This window comes from Hermetia illucens, chromosome 3 (assembly GCF_905115235.1).
Source record: "Hermetia illucens chromosome 3, iHerIll2.2.curated.20191125, whole genome shotgun sequence".
Lineage (NCBI taxonomy): Eukaryota > Metazoa > Arthropoda > Insecta > Diptera > Stratiomyidae > Hermetia > Hermetia illucens.
This window is the reverse complement of record NC_051851.1, coordinates 95,687,278-95,704,426: the sequence shown is the minus strand read 5'-3', so window position 1 is coordinate 95,704,426 and position 17,149 is coordinate 95,687,278. Positions and strand designations below refer to the sequence as shown.

The following is a 17,149-nucleotide window of genomic DNA, read 5'->3' as shown; positions in this document are numbered from 1 at the left end:
CTCGATATTTCAGACAGAATGCCGAGTAAAAATATTTATCTGCGGAATTCATCGAGTACCACCTGGTAAATTCTTCAGGTACTGCTTCTATGTTCTGTAACGAATTGCACCTGCGTAGCGATCAGATTGTTCATACTCAAATGCATGCATTGAGAACGTTCAAATATCAACTTGCGACATTTTCTATGTTAGGGTGCTAGAAATTCATACCAAGAGAAAAAGGGATTTCCACCAAACTTTCCATTATGGTCCTCCATATTATGGCCTATATTATATTTATATTTTTTATATTACTTTTCTGGTTATGGGATGAATTTAACGAGGGATTTTGCAACAAAGGAACTCAATATCTGGATGAATGGTATTTTGAGGCATAAATCGTCTATAGTTACGGCCATGATTTTTCAATGGGCAGTTTTTCAGTTCAGCGATTGAACAAAAGACAAAAAAATAGAGCAAATTTCTGTTTTTGATTAAATTTTTTGTTGCAGTTATAACAGTGTGCCTGGGAAGAGAAAAGCAGCCAAAAAGGGAAATATTCTCCAAATGATTTTCCTTTTCTTTTTGGTGGCATTGTTAGTTCCAAAAATCATCGCCTTAGTAGGTCTATTCTACTATTTCTAGGATGTAGAACGCAGTTGTTGTTCTCTTGTTACTAGTTTTTCTATACCTCATTTTCAATGAGACTGCTTTAATTTCACTATTATCGCTCCTAACTTTAACCAAACGACACACTTGAGGCTGCGATAGAACCCAAGCCAAACACGAAGATCCATGACACAATCGGGATTCGAATCCGGGAGCGATATCGTATCCTGGAGCTGCTCCATGCATTAAATTTGCATTGTGCTGAACGGTTCGCGACATTTACCAGAGATAAAATAGCAATAAACTATCATTACCAATCAACCTAACAGGTGTTACCAGAATTTTTGGCCTCACACAAGCCTTATTCGACTACAAATGAGCCGCTAATGCAATAATTAATACAATTAGAATGAGGCCATTCTATCATACCTTCATCAAGAATTCATGTGAGAAATGATACTGATAAATCGAAGGATTTAATTGATTGATTGATAAAACGGGTATTCTCTGCCAATTTTCTCAAACATTTCAGCTCGATAATAATTTTCTTGAAAACTTTTTCCAACTTTCGCTACAACTACATTTCTTCATTGAAGGGAAAGTGCAGCTGCTTGTTCTAGGACTTCAAAATCAATGTCTAATTGCAATAAGTTACATATATTTAAGATGATTACGGTAAATAACGATTCTATGGCAATAATTCATATTACATGGCATGCTACTGAGCATTTTATGGTTCACATAGAAAGCATTAAGACAATGGAGGAAGAAAACGCTTTGCAATTTTTAATTATAAAAATTATAAAACTTTCAGGGGCGGAGTTCTAAAGGAGGAGCTATGCCCAACAATTTCTACGATCTAGCAAGGGGCGGCGTTTAGTGATTTGCAATTTCTATTTTGTCCCTGATGGCGCTCAACGAATAATGACATGTCAGGCTGTAGAATTTGGAATCTAAATGGAAATGGCCAGATCAGCATCACTCCAAGAATTTTACTTCGTCCAACTCTGAGCATTGTTATTTATATTGATCATTGATTGCGACTCGATCAATTTCATTGTCAATCATGATTGGGTGACCAAGGCGCCAAGTTAATAGCAGTGTTGAGGAGAATTTCGAGGAGAAACACTTGCTAAATTATCCTTGTGATCGGTCAAGTGCAAATGATAACTATAAAAGGCCAGAAAATCAAAAGTTCAGCGACGCGAAAGTAGTAAAAAACGGGCTCATTTGATTGCATGCATTGTATTTCATAAATGGTCTAATACTTATTGCCGGTCTAAAAAAAAATTCTGCCTTTCTAAATCTTGATTTCACATTGTCACAACTTGCAAGCGATTCAGCAGATTTTTTAGAAGGCTAGGAAATTTGTCGTCTAATATAAAGGATGCTGCTCTCTTTCATAGGCCACTCCGAGTGGCTGGAGCAATTGTCTGCCATTATGGGGGTCATGTTCTTAAAGAAGTACAAGGTTTTGTTTCTCTTTTAGTTATTATTTTTTCCTGTTCTGGTTCATCGACAATATTACTTTTATCATAGTTCGACATATTACACGTAGGAATACCTTTTAACTTTACCTCCAAATTATCAAACAAGTTACGTATGATTTCTTTATCAGTAGCAGGTATAACAAGTGAAATATTCTACATGATCCTTTGAGAAAGGTGCGGTCTTAAAGCTGATTTTACACAATCCACTCCTGGAATATGGTTGGTTTCATAATTTTGTCGAAAACGATTTTCCAATAAACTGAATATTGAAATCGGTTTATGAAAAGTCAATAATAATAATCATTGGCGCAACAACGACACAAAATCGAATCGAAAATGAATATTGAAATCGGTTTATGAAAAGTCAATAATAATAATCATTGGCGCAACAACGACACAAAATCGGTTTGTTTCTTGTATCATCAACAGCTCTAACTCTGACTTCTCTTTTGTAACGTTTACGTTTGACGCCCAATTTTCCTCTAATATGCCAATGCAGATAATATCATAACCACACAACACAAATATTTTATTTATTAGCCGCGGTTTGTAACATTCGGAAATTAAATCCTTCAACCTGTGCTAATAAGGGACACCATGTCGCCATACCCTTCCATTCCTTCCAGCACTAGCGCTTGCGCTTGCCAAGCTCTACCGACACTAAGTAAACCATTTTTGTCTCTCTGGGTTGGCGCTAACGATCTGTGCTGGCTACGTCCTCATCCCCATGTCCCTTCCATAGCAGTCACGATCTTACGATTTTGTTGCTTCAAAACGGCATCTACTTAGCTAATAGGTAAAATTAAAATCCTTGCAAAATTGCTGTTTCTGATGTTTGTTTATTACTAAGTTAGTTGATCGTTGACTTCACGCGGATCAGTTGTTCCCTACGAGTTGCTGCCTCGGCCACCTACGTAAAACAATCACTGATGCAAGTTGCCCTCATGATCAGGTAGGGCTGATCTTAGTTGAGCGTACTGCTAGCAATAGAAAATAAAAATAACAACAACAAAAGGAAATCGGAATTAACTGCTAAAATAAATGCTCGCCGAAAGCAAAACATAATTTTTTATGAATTCTGATAGGGAGTAGAGAGACTAAGATCTTGGGGTGAAGGGAAATTAGGACCACTAGATGTACGTCATATTTATGACATCATCATCATCAACGGTTCAACAACCCATAGCCGGTCTAGGCCTGCCTTAGTGAAGAAGTCCTAATATCGCGGTTTTGTACCGAAGTCCATCAATTCGATATCCCTAAAACCTTTCTGGCGTCCTGCCCTACTCCATCGCTCCATCTGTGTCAGGGTTTGCCACGTGTTCTTTTTAAGGTTTTGTTTGTAAAACAAAACCTTATTAAAATCGGTTTACTGTCTGTCTGTCTGTCCGTCTGTCTGTCTGTCTGTCTGTCTGTCCGTCTGTCCGTCACACGCATTTTTCTCGGAGACGGTTATAGCGATTGACACAAAATTTGGTAGAAAGGTGGGAACTGTGAACGCTCACGCATATAGTGAGTTACATCCTCTTACGATGAATTTAAGGGGGGTCCCCATACATGCAAAAGGGGGGTCTAAATTTTTTTTTCATCAAATATAGTCATGTGGGGTATCAAATTAAAGGTCTCGGTTAGTACTTTTCGAAGCCGGTATTAGTTTTGACTTTAATTGAAAAAGTGGGGAGTGCGGGGGGTTGAAAGTGGTCATTTATTTAACGAACCCATTCTCAGGAACTACCCAACCGAAAAATCTGGAAAAAATCAGGGGGCTGCCACTATATGGTGCCTAGGCTCCGAAATACCCTCCATATCGATACCTGTTCAAATAAAGTTAATAATAGTATATTACTATAATTTTTAGCAATTGACAGGAAAAACCCCCTTAAGTTCACACTAGAATCACAAAATTTTGCGGCAATGTACGCTACAGTAAAGATCATGATCCTACCAAATTTGGTGAAAATCACACTATTACTAACAAAGTTATACTAGGTCAAATCTGTGCTCCTCTGCAAATTCAAGACTATGAATGTCAATATCACTTGAAAGTCGCTATTTTCACATAATATATGCATATTTTACGTGCTACATGCTAATGGGACAAATGCACACCCAAATCTCTTTATAAAAGAAATACACAAAACCTTTCATACCTGAAGCGTCTAGCTTCCGGTTTCCCGACTTGTTTCTACCATATATATTGCCCTTAAAGGCTTTCCGGGTGCATCATCCTTACCCATAAGGATTAGTTGGTCCGCCCATTACAACCTGACCCTGACCAGACGGTCGTGGTATCGCTGATAAATTTCATCATTATAGAGGCTACGGAATCCCCGATCTTCATGTAGGGCGATCCAAAAATTCTGTGGTGGATTCTTCCCTCGACCTTGGCCAAGAGTTCGCAATTTTTCATGCTAAGAACTCAAGTCTTCGAGAAATACATGAGGACCGACAAAATCATTTTCTTGTACAGTAAGAGCTTTGACCCTATGGTGAAACGTTTCGAGCGGAACAGTTTTTGTAGGCGGAAATAGGCTCTGTTGGCAGCAAACAACCCTGCGCGGATTTCATCGTCATAGCTATTATCAGTTGTGATTTTGGAGCTTAGAAAAATAATCAACGGCTTCAAAGTTGTAGTCTCATATCTTCATTGTTCTCATTTGACGTGCTACCATGTACTTCGTCTTGCCTTCATGAATTTGCAGCCCAAGATCTGGCGCCGTCTGCTCGATCTGGTAGGCAGACTGTACATCTCGGGTAGTTCTTCCCATAATATCACTATGATCAGTATAGGCCGGTAATTATGTGGACTAGAATAGGATGGTTACAATAACATCTGCATCATGGATAACTTTTTCCAGAGTCAGATTAAAAAGGACGCATAACAGGGTGTCTTAGACCGTTGTTGATGTCGAATAGTCTGGTGAGTGATCTTGCTGCTTGTATTTGGGCTCGCACGAATTTGGTCGGGATATCGAATTGGTCGTGTAGGGCTATCCGAGCGGAGGATATTTATAGATGATGCTCATCAACGTGATGTATTTTTATGTATGTGACAGATAATGCTGGCTGCCAGGCGTCAGGCAATGCTTCGCTGCCGTACACCTTGAGTATCAGTTGAGGAGCCGCTTGGGTAGACTTTATATGTGATCAATTCGGATATGATTCCATCAGCTCGTGCCGGCTTATGATTTTTAAGTCGATGAATTGCACGGACTGTTTCTTCTATACTTGATGGTGACAGCATTTGTCTGTCGTCTTTAATTGGAGGACCTCCAACTGGCCGATAAAATATGATATAATTTTTTAGCAGTTCATCAAAGTATTTAATCTCTCGTTCCAATATGCCTATTCTGTCAGAAAACAGATTTCCCTTTTTGTCTTAGCGGGTGCGGTTGCTCCCTGTACTTCTCGAGTTGACAGACTTGTTGGTTCCCCCAGACTTCCCTTTTCTGTCTGTGAAGTTCTCTACTCGACGGAGTTGGTGATGCACCTCTGCACGTGCCCGCATTCTCTGAAAGTGCAGCATTTTTCCCTTCCGTTGCTAGTTTACATCTATCGTAGAACCAGGCGTCTCGACTTTTTCTGCGGCTGAACCAACTATTTTTGTGACTTTATCAATGGTAAGGTTCTTCAGGTGGCTATGAAGATGATTTGTTGATGCTTTATCTACAGGACCTCTGTTAGTTGCGGTTATCCATTCTCCCCTGTTGGTGTTATGGAGGGCTTTGTTGTGGATGGCTTCAGTATTCACTCTCACCTGATTGTCAGAGGGGATTCTTGGCGGTATTGTAATGCCAACGAAGTAGTGATCCAAGTCTATTTTTGATCAAAGGTCATTCACTCAATTAATACACGATTTTCACACAGCTTGTGTGTTTATACTCTCAATGATTCCCTTCAAGTCCAGGAAAAGAACAGCGATCATAGCTGCTGCTATCCTATCTATTTCGCGAATTTATTGAATCCTTCCCTTTCGTTCGTGTAGTAGCGTTTTGGTTTGAATGGTGTGGCCCATGTTTGGTTCTTAGCGCTTCAAATCGATTTCCATTTACTTTAACCTTTATCTCGTTACAAAATGGATCCCCCACCAAAAATCTTAGGTCATTAGTTGATTTGGACCAACTATCCCTGCAGCTCCGAATGTTAACGTCCCCTAGCATGTTAGAGAATATGCTTTCGATCAACACTGATTACTTATTCAAATAAAAGATTATTACACTTGGAGAGTGATTCTTAGATTGGCGATGAATGAGATTACTCAAAGCTTGCCCTCCCTTCGATAATTTCCTTGCATCTAAAGCTGGTTTCTGTACTATATTACTTGGTGAAGGGTGTTAATTGCTTAGAAATTGTACAAGATTTCATGCAAATATTATATATAATAATAACTTAATAACTTGAGCATTTGTTTATGGTTTTCTACCATGTATCTTGTGGCATAAACACTATTTGCCTGGGATACAAGACACTCTTCGTCAGGATGCTGAGTGCACACTGAATGCATATACAACTCCGAAACTGATTTGCCGAAAATCACATTTCAACGTACAATCCAAATCAATTCATCCTAATGTTATCCACAGTCAACTGCTATACAAGCATCTGTGTGGCGTGTGTTCTGGCAAGGTAGATTCGTTGATGCCCTCATGTCAAGAATCACAGGATTAGATTGAATTCAATTCCCCCGGTGTCATAAATCCAAGTTTCCGCAATAGTTCGAAGTGAATTTGTTGTATCATTGACGTTGTCATCTTTCCATCCAAGATGATACCCTTATATGCTTCATTCCAGGTAAGGATTCTTACGGCAATCTCCTACTCGGGAAGGATGTAAGGAAAACGGACGTATGCATGGTTCATATACACACACAACGCAGGACATCTAACACTCTATCTCGAACGATCAACTCTCATTGGCCCTCAAATAGGTGGCATTTCAGGCTCCGAACGTTACATACACACGCTTACACATCATGTAATCCTTAATCGTATTAAGTGATATATTCATACCTGAATGCATCCAACGGATGGATGAGGACGACGAGTCGGAAGTGTGAATACGTACAACTACTTGCAATGATTATGAAATTCTGCGATTTGAATAGTCTACAAAGGAGCAGAATAGTATGACTGAATGAGTGATGGAGAAGGGATCAGGTAGGGAACGACAGGGCAAATAAGCGAGAGGAAAATTTGAAAAGACAGCTGAAAGATTGCTCCCAAATAGAGCGTTTATTCTCCACTGAGCTTTTCTTATGATTTCCACACACATGACCGCCGAAACGTGTAACAAGTGCTGAATACCAAAATTGTCGGAAAAGTACACAGTCATCGGTGAAATGTGCATTCAAGGATGATGAATCGTAGATTAGAATTAAGCGATTACAATGGGGTGATTTGACTTGTTTGATAGTTTTCAGGTATCTAAGTGTATCACGTCTTGTTCTGTTGCTGAAACTTGTTTTTGTCAAAAACGTCACACCGTCTTTCATTTGTTAGCTATCTAGAGATAGCAAATGATCAATCATTAGTCAGAAATTCGGTATTCGCCGCCTGACAGGGTTTATTACCATGTAAACAACTAATTTTAAACGTTCTGTTGATCCCTAGCGCTAAGCTAAGGTTGAAACAAATTCCGGTGTAGGGCCCGACAACTGTTTTGCATTTCAGAGCCACACATTTTATTAATGCAGAAAGATAAGTTTAAAACTTTTCGTAGTAGCAAGTACATACTACGGTTCTACCCAGGTATCAACATATCTTCCAGAAAAAAATGTCTCTTTGGAACATTCAACCTCTTTGGAATTCATGACTTTCGAAAGTCTTCATTCTTTGGCGCTCACAAACGGCGACGATGTGAAGCTAAGCTTGAAAGATGTTGCCAGCCTGCTGCTAGTGTTAATGAACGCTTACATTGCTTAACTTTGTTTGGTTTCGAGAATACTGTCTGCGCAAATAGACAGACAAACTCTAATCATCCATTTTCGTATATTCTGAGACTAATGTGTAACAGTGAAATCCAAGGAAGGGAAGGTAACTCTCTTTGGAAAGTGGCAGTGAGGAACATAAGCTTCTTGAGCTCTGATTTCTAAGCTGGCATATAACAAACGAATTTCTTAGCCCCAAATGCAATAATAGAGAACTATAGACCAATAAGTTTCTTTTCTCGGGAAGAACCTGATCATGGTAGCTCGTAGACGTGATTAGAACATTTCTGTTCGACTGTCGACTGACTGAAAGTTGTGGATTTTGTTTGGTTTCACCAATCGTAGCAGAATTGCATGAAAGGCTTTTTCGGCGGCATCGTCACTAAGATCAATACATCAAAGTTAAAGAGAAACGACCAAAGGCCAATCAAGAAAGTGAACTCGGTCTAGGCAAGCCAATCACGCTACCGAACGGGACAAGCGCCAAAGAGGAAGCAGGTCACTACACATAGGTGACAACCAAGATTTTGGCGAATATTGTTGCCTCCGTTCTCTGCGGGCTAAACTACTTCCAATGGTAGTTGACACCTCCAGTGGCTTCTGAAACAAAGATAAAGGGCTCTGCTTTTCAAAACTGTGCTCTATACTCCCTTGTTTAAATTAATGAAAGAGTCATTGCTTTCCAAGTATTATGCTTCGTACAACATGGACTAAATTGTTGAGCTAGGTCAAGCGGAATCATTTATTTTTCGGGGATCAGGAAGTCATTTTATTTCATTGGCGAAAAACTGGGCCTCAATGAGTTTTGAGGGGCCCCGAAAAATGGAATTCACAAAGTGACCTTAGACGTTCGCTGAATAAGGCGCAACATTGTCGAGTATGCTGAAGGGCTGAAATTTCTAACACGCACCTTTCTTTTCCTTCGAGAAGGCCATTTGACGCAGTAATATTGTGCATTAATCATGCGTGAATTTGCATTATTCTTGGGTTGGGTAGTTTCAGAATTACCATTTTTGGGTTAGGTAGTTTCCGAAAATGAGTCCTGCCTCACTTTAAGTGTGCACATTTTCACTCCTTATTCGCGCACTTTACATTTGAAGTAAAAACTAATCTCAGTTTCGGAAAGTAATAATCGAGACCTTTCATTTCACACCCTATATGATTTTTTTTTTTATAAATTTAAATTCCACGTAAATTTATATCAATGACTATGCATAGGATTTCACAATTCCCATCTGTCCAAGAAATTTCATTCTGATCAGTGTAGCCGTTTTGGAGAAAAGTGCATGTGACAGACAGATAGACGGTGAATCGATTTCAATAAGGTTTTGCTTGACACAAAACTTTTAAAAAAACATCAACCCGATCGCACCAGCAGCCTGAAAACTCAGTCCTATAGCCGCAACCGAGGGAGAGAAAATCGATGTTTAATCACATTCTCATCAGATGCAACAATGTGCTTATGATGAAGTCTTGGCACGGGGTTGTGGGGGTCGTAATCCTGCTTGCCAACTCGAGTATACAATTTACCCAAGGGTGCGCTTATGGGTTTGATAAAAGAAACAGACCAGTGCGGTTTATTAGTATGAGAAGACTGGTCAATGGATCTTACATTCGTCCCAAAGTTACAAATATTTACTTTCAGCTCGTTTCCTGGCTTAGTTTTCAGTTTCACGCCTCCTTGTGAAGCAAGTGTTCCTATGCTTCTTTCCTATCTCACCCTGATCTGTCACATATCCTTTCCTTCATTAGGAGGAAACCTGTCATTCCCCTTGTGACTTTAAGTTCCGTAGGTAATTGTCTCCCCAGAAGTCTCTGGAAAAACATGGCTTTATGGCTACAGGCTGGAAGATATTGTCGTCTGAAATCCAGAGGAGTGTATTCTCCTTTATGTGTAAATAAGTATTTCTTGTTAAAGAATTGATTGCTGTATATTCATTCTTCTTCATCCTAAAGAAGAAATAAATGGCTTTGGAATGGTGATTTCTTCTCCGTCGTTGTTTTATCCTCTTCCTGTTCTCTGATTTTAACCGAAAAGGGTTGAACTCTCTCATTTCGTCTTTGTCTCTGGTGTGTTTTTTCTCTTACCCCATGGCGGTAATATTTCATTTGTAATGCTTTGCTGTAAGTGAACCTATGAGTTAAATGGAATGGAAGACAGACGCCTGAAACAATTCTCGATTCTGTAGCAACACACGATATTTTCGCGTATTTTGATATGGTTACAGTTCGAGTTACTTATTGTACCCTGAATTACAGAACACCGCTTCGAGTTGTCTACCCCGAGTAGTCATTTCAAAATTACCTCGCTCCTCATTTAGCGAGACAAAAAAACCGCAGTGCACCTCAAATATTCTCAGCTCTGCAGTCTCGGGGATACTGGCGACCACTAGTACGGATGACGAGCTAATTTGGTTTTGGGCGCTAGTCGACTCCGAGGAAAGGGACGTTGAGCGGATCTGTGAGCAATGTCGAGATAGATTACCAGATCGGGATGCTTGAAAACGAACTGGTGTATAGGCTCAAGTTCTGCTTCCAGTATCCCTTATATAATTGCAAGGCTGGAAATGTGGATCCGTAAATTTGAAAGTGATAACAGGATCGCTTGGTGTCGCGATTCTAGAATGTCTGTTCCTTTTCTCCTTCACATTTAAGATGCCTTGAAACTGTAGTTTCTGTCTTACCGACGTCGAATACAGAGATTTCATCATTTTAAATGTTGGAATTGCAGCCAGCGTGGTAACGGGTATCAAAACTGCATTTAGAAACGTAGTATCTTCTGCATATTCGGGCCATCCTAGGTGATTTTTGAGTTCACTTTGTTCAGCGCATGCACATTACACACAGAAGTTTTTAGTAGGCCAGATTTCCGGCACCAAGACTGACAATATAGTGGGGAGCTTGCGTTGGGGTGTTCTAGGATATGTTGCTAAACAGTATTCACAGAAGCGTACATGCAATGGGAAAGATTAGTTCAAGATAGATTTTTGTCCAGCTGATCAATATTTTTGTTGTCCATCAGATATCTATCCAAATTTCTGAACGTAAAGGCAAGCAGTTGAAATTTTCTATATTCAAACTCAATTTTAAATTGATCATATAGAGCAGGTATATATAAAAGGTGTTGATATGAGCTCTAGGACTGTCTAAATTGTCAACATATACATATCTCTCTTCCGCTTCCTGTGTCGTATACCAATACCCTGGAATTTCGTCTCCGCCAGAATTGTATTTTCTCTGGTGTGAAACCACTTTTGACTAAGCCAACGTTGAAGGCAGAGGAAGCGGCAAGTTGAGTAGTTTTAAGCACCACTTCCTTATTCCGTTCTTTCGTAGAGTCTATTTCGATAGGTAATATACGTCGCAGGCAAAATAAATTTCCGTTTTCACATGAATTTACTGAGACTTTTCTTGGCTACATACACGTACATGTCATTCTTATCGGTTACCTCCGACATAGCTAACCAATTTTTTTCGACGGAGAGTGTATTACCTTCAGTGCCTGCACCTTTCCATAGTGCAGAACTTTCCACACACATACTTGTATGTATGTTAGTCACATATTTCCTTGATGATATCGCTGGAGTGCACTTACGAGTCCGACAAGATATTCACTTTTCAAAGCATAGTATAAACGTTTTCAAACCCTTCGTTCATTTCCTTCCTTCCTTCCTACACACATTCAGCATTTCGTTCTGAATAGAGTAACTACCCGTTCTCTACGTGGCGTCGAAAAGCTAAAGGGAAAGGTTCAGAAGTAAGTGAGGGTGCAAAAGTAGGGTCATATGTGCATACACTGAATGAGCTAAGCAAATTCACCTTATCCCGTTCTTGTAATGCTTGTAATGGAACTGCTACTACCTTTAACAGGTCGAGTTCGTCTAAAGGAGACGTCATGAAAGTAGCGCCTCAGTAATTGAATTTTAAATAAACTAAAACCTCGAACCGCTCGTCGCTCGTACAAAGGCACTTCATCAACGAACTCGCTACACACGACGCATTACTAGGGCACACGTTTGAATAGTGCGCGCCGAGTCCATTTTCCACAAACCAACTCCTTATTGAAGGATATTTCCACTTTGGGATTCTGTGGTGGCATTTGGTTCTGTTGCTGCTCAGGTTTCATTCATTAGAAATGGCTTTTAGGCCCACAAGAGTATCCGAACAGAGCGTGCAGAGTCGTTAGTCGCACGCCTTTTGTTGATTTTATCTGGGTTCGTCCTAGTTGGCCCCAAGGAGATTCGTCTTTTATACAAGTACATACATATATCGGCAAAGAGGGGCGTCGGAGCGCCACATCATGTGATTGTGTCCATCTTATCCTATTACTACGGCTAATGTCGCAATTCGTCCCTGAATGCAGAGCCAGGATGACAACAAATTTGTTTACATTTTCTCAGGGGATCACTTTGAGCTTTTACGCATCCAACATGCTGTACCTAAATGTCACATATGAATTGTCCGTAGATGGATCATACCCAGCTCTTTCTTTCTTCACGCTTGATACAATCACGTAAGCGAGCGTACATATGTCATGTTTTTCCATATGTGTAGATGAGATTTTAGACGGTACGACAATGCAAGGATGCTGGAGAGAAATAGATGGAAGGACGGTGAAAAGACGAAGAAGAACTGCCACTTGAGGAAGAGATTCATCTGAATCGATGCAAAAAGTCCATTAAAGCTCTTTCTGACTATGATTTATGAATGTGACAAGTAAATGTGCTGTAACGTTGTTTGCTGTTTGTCCTGCCTGGTTCTATTCCTTTCATCTGCGTAGTTTGCTCGTTTTCTCCCATGAGTGTAATGACCCGTAAGGAAATCTGTGTGGAAATATCTAAGCATTAAATGTCGAGTTTTATTTGAGAATAAACGCAAATAGTGGCAGCAGCAACAGCAGGTAGTTCTCAGGTTAATTACCATGAGTTTGTGCTTTTTACAGGAAGGGAAGACGAAGGGTCGTTTTCGGTTACGTGTGATTACATGTGTTTGAACACCTTGTCATTTTCTGTTAGATTTTATTAGATGAGTAGGCAAACTTTTAATGTGCAAAGTAAGCATGTGATTGTGAAGGGATTTCATCCGTTGTGTCACTTTGGTTTCTTAAGTTTAGACTTGAACTTAAATATAAGTATCGTAAATTCGGAGGGATTTTCACTTATTATCGTTGCCTTTAATGACTTGGAAAAAGTTGAACCAGATTTTTGTTGTCTATTTCTCACCAATAACCGTTGAACCTCCAAAAAAATGAATTACAACAATGCAAGTATGAATGACTTCTCGGGTAACCTTGGCCAAATACAAATGTTAAAGGGGTTAAAATATCTGCTTTCTGACTAATTTGTAATTATTTTCTCCTGCCTTCTTGCACTCTCCACTGGGAAAAATGCGATGATTGCTTATGAAGATGACTGACCTGAAAACCATCCATTTCCGATGTTCTTCATTCCTCTTCTATTCTACCGAAGCCTTCCTTTCTCGCGGAAAATTTAAATAGAACCTAGACGAAACTTAAAGCGTAAAAAACAAGGCAAAGTCGTCTCAGTCAAAGAAAGAACAAAAACAGATAAAACAAGGGAAATTAACTAAAAGCACCTCCACAAGTCTGCGGAGCTCGTATACCATACAATTGAAGACTCGTGGACCTCGCTTTCCAGAGGGGCAACAGGGCAGAACAAACTTTATATTTATGATGGTATCTCAAGCATATTATTACATTTTTCCTTTTTTATATAATTGACGACAATGATGGAATGAAGAATGAAACGACGCTTGAGAAAAATCCAGTAAGGCCAAGGAGACAAGCATCCCAAACAAACATAAGATACAAAAAGTGTAATGAGATTCATTAAGAGATGAAAAAGTATCTTTTTGTAGGATTTGATAATACCAATGGCTTGAAAGTGAATGTTTTGTGGGAATCATGTTTAAATAATTAGGTTTACGGATAGGTGGTAAATTCGTTAATGCAATGAGTCTATAAAAACGATTTTTATATGATTTTCACGGCAGTATTATCTGCTAGTTCAAGTAGTAGAGTTCACTTTATTCTGTTAAGGATGTCTCAAATTTTCTTCGGGGGACGTGCACCATGCCAAGAAGAACTATCTCAATTATATTATGTCGTTAAGTCCTTCAAATGGTAGACATTTTAGAATGTCACCTACCCTAGTCCCCCATGTGTAATTTTTTGCTGTTCATGAAATCAACATCAACAAGGGTGAAGATTTTACTGCCTTCCTCGTGTCCATGGATATCTCCAGTTTCGATGGCTTTGATTTAGCCTGCAGTATCCTGAAATTCCAAAGTTCGTTTGTTTAAGGATTAGAGAATTTCGCGAGCGCTTCGGCTTATACGTTCATAGGAGTTTTCTGCCAAACTGGGCGCTTCATTGCTCGTCCTTCTCCTTCTTAAGTTTCTCTACAAAGAGTCACTTCCTAATTCTACAGAAGGCTTTTGACCCCAGGAGTAACGTTCCCTCTTCTTTGTTGCTAGTAATTTTGCGACTTCATTACCTTCTAATCTCAATCAAATATCAGATCTTTTATTAAAATAAGATACTATAGTCATGTATCTCGCGATTACTATTTTGATGTAACACAGTACACAACGCAACACAAGAATATCGAGCTTCTTTCAGCATAGACTACAATCCGACACGATGAGGCAATCCCGAGAAAACTATACTATAGTGTCGCCTATGCAGAAATTAAGTTAATCAAAGAAAAAGAGATGGAAAGATTTTTCGGTTCCTACTTAAATCCCAATTCCACCGCTCAAAAATGAACCGATGATAGAGCAGAGGAGTCGTCTGTGCTGTACTGATCTATGTCAGACCCTGTTATTTGTGGGCATGGGTACCCGATTAGAAAAAACAAAATTCCACATCCAATTCATTCACTATTTCGAGAAAGTTTGTTTTCCGAGGTTTTCCCCATTGCCATATTAGATCATGGCTAAGCGCTACAATTGACTGGGTTCAAAGCTGTAGAAGTGGTATTCGCGTATCCAAATCGTTTCTGATAATATTGTAAGCTCAGAAGGATGAGATAAACGTAAGCTGGGAAGATTCATTTCCCATGAGTTGGGTCCTACATTAAAAAAAAAAAATACTGATTTATATTTGCCTGCAGCTGTAGTTGCATTCCACAACTAGTGTTCTTTGTGATCGACGTATCAGCGAACGTCTCAAATCTACAATTTACCGTAATGTCGTCCGTCCTGTCGTTCTCTATGGTTGTGAATGTTGGTCGATTATAAAAGTCAATGAACGGTGTCTTACGGTAATGGAGATGAAGATGTTGTGTTGGACTAGTGTCGTGACACATTTTGATCACATCCGAAATGAGGATATCCGCGATCCATATGGAGTTGCACCGATCGTGGGAAAACTGCGAGAGAGGCGTTAAGTCAAGTCATGGTCAAGTCATTCGCGCTAACGAGAATTCAATGGTCAAAATTGTTCTGAACATCGAAGTTAATGGTAAGCGACCAAAAGGCAGGCCGAAGCAATGGTGGGTTGATACGCTGGATAGGGATTTAAAAGCCTCCTGATTACATTAAAAATTCCATTACCCTCTATTTTTTAGAAAACGATTTAAATAAACCATTTGATGGAAAGCTCTGTATTGATAATAGTCAACCTCATACGCTTCACACCCGAAGTTTATTATTATTAGCAAATGTGAAGAACTTAACCTACAACACTCGAATGTCGTTTATTCTCGTTAATTATGACATCAGCATCTTATTTGCGTGACTTTAGAATGAGTAAACTCGCGTGAAGTTGGTAAGTTTGAACTGCTATAACGTTCGCGTTAATTATATTTTTTTGAGAATTGTTGGGTCCTAAGTCCGCATCAACTTGACGCTGGACCGGAATGGTACTTGGTAGCTCTAGGATCAATTTAAGGGGGGTTTTCAGTAAATTTCTAAAAGTTGGTAATATACTATTAGTAAGTTTATTTGCGAACGGGAAGGGGAAATATTTTGAGGCCTAGATCTCATCTAAGCGCACTTTCCTGATTTTTTGGGTTGGGTAGTTTCCGAAAATGAGTCCTGTCTCACTTTAAGTGTGTACATGTTGGCTCCTTACTCGCACACTTTGCAATTCACTAATATTAGTTTCAGAAAGTACTAACCAAGACCTCTAATTTGATACCCCACACGACTATATTCGGTGAACATTTTTTTAAATTCCCATTCTGCATGTACGGGGAACTCCCTTTTAAACTCCACCTAAAGTTATGTCACTCGCTGTATGCGTGGGATTTCATAGTTCCCAACTGTTCACCAAATTTCATTCGGATCGGTTTAGTCGGTTTGGAGAAAAATGTGTGTGACAGACAGTGAGTCGATTTTAATAATGTTTTGTTTTACATAACCCTAAGAAGAGAAATTCTGGACGTTCACTACTTAGGGCATAAGTCACTTGTCAAAATCACAAAAGAATTGAGCTGGACATGACCAGCCACATGACTCCTAAATGCTGATCAACTACAACTGGCGGTTAGTATGTACGTTGTGGCTTCTGCCAATCTCTTCTGCGCTTCTTCTCGCACTTTACTGTCGATATTTCATGTGTTTAGTTCTGCTGGAAAAGTAGCTGATGAAGAAGTATTTGATGTGTTCTTGGTAGCTTCTTTATTTACCTCGAATTTAAACAAAAAAGTGGTTTTCGTTTATCTCACGAATAAAAACTTGTATCCATAAAATCAAAAAACATTTTTATATATGTATATATCAGTATTTAATAGATAGTGTGGAAAAATCACGCTGGTGAAAGAGAGAAAACAACTTTATGGCTTCAAAGCAGTGACCCCTGTTTATTGAGCAAAAATTCCAATACTAATCATAAACCATGTGTGCATTTAGGAAAAGAATGGAGTAATTAGGGAAATGTTTTAGGTGAGACTAAGAGGAAAATATAGAATATCATGTGCGGCACTACTAGGGAATAATGCCCACAAATTTACGGATCCTATAAAGTATGCATGGCAATTCTGTCTGAACACATATGGGAAAGTTACTATTAAAATTTATGGCGCAGTTATGTAATCTGTGTACCAATTATTCCAAATGTCGTCCTTAGCGTTTGAAAATAATGAGAACTGGGAACTACAAGTTTCGTAAATAAATGTAAAAG

The 17,149-nt window shown here is 39.3% G+C and overlaps 1 protein-coding gene across 9 annotated transcripts in view; it reads left to right on the top strand.

Annotated features, from left to right (window-relative positions):
* Window positions 1-17,149, top strand: part of LOC119651223 (polypyrimidine tract-binding protein 1) — a 602,545-nt gene that overhangs the window by 393,414 nt on the left and 191,982 nt on the right. The window contains exon 1 of one of the 9 annotated variants that reach the window (XM_038054687.1): window positions 6,977-7,234. The exons of the other annotated variants lie outside the window; for them this stretch is intronic. The gene's annotated coding sequence lies outside the window, so the exon portion shown is untranslated. Of the gene's footprint in view, window positions 1-6,976; window positions 7,235-17,149 lie in introns of those variants that run through there. 9 annotated transcript variants of the gene reach the window in all.